Here is a 2,816-nt window from a genome sequence, read left to right on the forward strand (position 1 = left end):
CATGGTTTTTGCTAGTTTTTACTAGTTTTTACGATGAGTTACCATCATTTTTATCCTGACTGTAGCATTTATTATATTGATTTTAAAGCTTGTGAAAATCCTCGCGAAGTAGTATCTAAACCGTTTTTGTATCTTATGTATGTCAGTGTTGCTCACTTCACAATGTCAAAATTAATTAATTTTTGTACGGTGACATGAATATGTTTATAATTGGGGTTATTACCCCTGGAGCAACCGAGCTGTGAGCTAAAACCTCTATGTTCAGTTCGCTATATTTCCGGCTTCTACCATGGGAATGAGATGAAACTTGCGTCGGTGTTCAAAAAATATTTCCATACTTTTTGCGATTTTTTGCAAACCAAAAAAAGTTCTTAAGCAAATATCACTTTGAAAACATTTTGGTTCCTCATTTTTTTAAAGATTCGTATTGACAGTCGAAGAGTGCGGTCGTGTTTTTAAGTTCGCTCCGTAGTCATTAAATATTGTGCTAATTTAATAAAAAAAAAAAAAAAAAAATAAAAAAATCCGAGCTCAGAAGCAACGCGAGCAAAATGAGCGCCGGCGTTCAGTTCAACGCAACAACGCATATTTCTCTATTCGGTCCCAGAGTGACAACGAAAGCGCAAAGCCCAATCCATCGACCACCCTCAAACCCCCTCAAGATTCAGGTCAGCGGACTTGTCCTCCAAACTTACCATTGACGACTCCGATGTCTTGGAGTGAAGAGTGCGCTTCACCTGTGCCGTATCACATTTCACGCCCAACGCTTACATCAAATTTGGTAAGCGATAACATATCCCCAAATATAGCGGCAACAACAACTAGTACAGAGACATGTTTTACTACCTCTATCACGCCAACAACAACAACAAACACACCGGTACCTGCCGACTGCACATCGGTGTCAACAGCCCGGCCTGTTCTTGCTGCACAAGCACAAATTAACTTGAGTGCAAGCACTGGCAACAAAGGTAAAGCGCAAGAAAAGTTGAAAAACGAAAAAACTAAAAATGCGGCCATACAGACTGGAATGGACCGCTATGTTACAATAAAATGAAAACTTAGTCCGCAAAATTCAACGGGCAGTAAGACAAAAATAAACCGCCTTACCTCAACTCAGCAAGTCAGTACGAATAGATTTGCACTGCTAAGTGACAATGCCGATGATGTGAATAGCCAAATTTCTGAAGGTGCTGCAAAAGCTACTAATGCCAAACCTCCGCCCATTTTTATAAGAGAAGAGAATCCAAGCGCTCTTGTAAAAAAATTCACACAGCTAATCGGTAGTAATAAGTTTCATATTATCTCACTATCTAAGGGAAATATTCGCGAAACTAAAGTACAAATTTATTCCGAACAGGACTTTCGAACAGTGTCCAAATACCTGAATGACACAAACACAAAATTTTATACATACCAACTTAAAAGTGAAAAAGGTCTACAAATTGTAATTAAAGGTATCGAACCAAGCGTTGAAGCTGTGGAAGTTTTGGAAGCACTTAAAGAACAAGGTTTCAATCCAAAAGCTGCTGTGCATATTTTTAATAGGAACAAAATCCCTCAACCTATGTTTAAAGTTGAGCTCGAGCCTGAAAACAAACCTCTGGGCAAAAACGATGTGCATCCAATTTATAAATTACAATATCTGCTGCATCGTAGGATAACTGTGGAAGAACCGCATAAGAGAAATGGCCCTGTACAATGCACCAACTGTCAGGAGTATGGTCATACTAGGTCTTACTGCACGCTTCGCTCAGTGTGCGTAGCATGTGGAGAGCTACATGTCTGCCACTTGCACATCAAACAAAGAAGACCCGCGTGCAAAAAAATGTGGTAACTGCGGTGGAAATCACACAGCAAACTACAGAGGCTGTCCAGTCAGGACAACCAACGCGTGGCTTCCATACGTACTCATACTGTATCGAATGCCTTTGTACCCTCCCAAACGAATCCTGACGTCTTCTTCGCCAAAGGAGCCACGTCGCCAACAGTTCTATCAAACACCGTCAATGGCGTCTCGTTTGCAAGTGCCTTAAAATCAGGCTTAGAAAACCGTGCCCCTACAAAAACTGCACCTCAAGTTGCGCCGCAAGAACAGCATCCCCATGCACAATATGGTAAACAATCCAATATCGAAGCTATGATAGCGTCGATGCAACAAAGCATGATGAATTTCATGAGCTGTCAAAATTTCTTAAGGACAAGAAAATTGACATGCTCCTTGCTGAAACACACCTAACTAATAGATATAATTTTGACATTTCCGGATGTACCTTTTATTGCACGAATCATCCAGATGGAAAGGCGCATGGCGGAACTGGTATTTTAGTCAGAAACCGGATTAAACACCATCATTTGACTGGAATTGCCGAGAATTATCTGCAAGCAACATCAATATGCGTACAAACAAAGCAAGGTGATATTACGCTGTCCGCGGTTTATTGTTCCCCACGTTTCACGATAACAGAAAAACAGTTTATGGATTTCTTCAGTTCGCTGGGAGAGCGCTTCCTTGCTGCAGGTGATTATAATGCGAAGCACCCTCACTGGGGCTCACGCTTGTCCAACCCTAAAGGCAAGAAATTATATAACGCGCTTATATGTAGAAGAAACAAACTCGATTACGCTTCTCCTGGAAAGCCTACATATTGGCCGGCAGACCCGCAAAAGTTGCCAGATTTGATTGACTTTGCGGTGACAGGGGAAAATTCCTCGCGGCCTTATTAGTACAGAATCAGTTGCAGATCTCTCATCAGACCACTCACCTGTACTTTTCACCTTGTGGCATCAGCCGCAAGAAAAAGAGTCACCCTATA

This window comes from Rhagoletis pomonella, unplaced genomic scaffold, assembly GCF_013731165.1.
Source record: "Rhagoletis pomonella isolate Grant_MI unplaced genomic scaffold, Rhpom_1.0 Rhpom_scaffold_00009, whole genome shotgun sequence".
Classification (NCBI taxonomy): Eukaryota; Metazoa; Arthropoda; class Insecta; order Diptera; family Tephritidae; genus Rhagoletis; species Rhagoletis pomonella.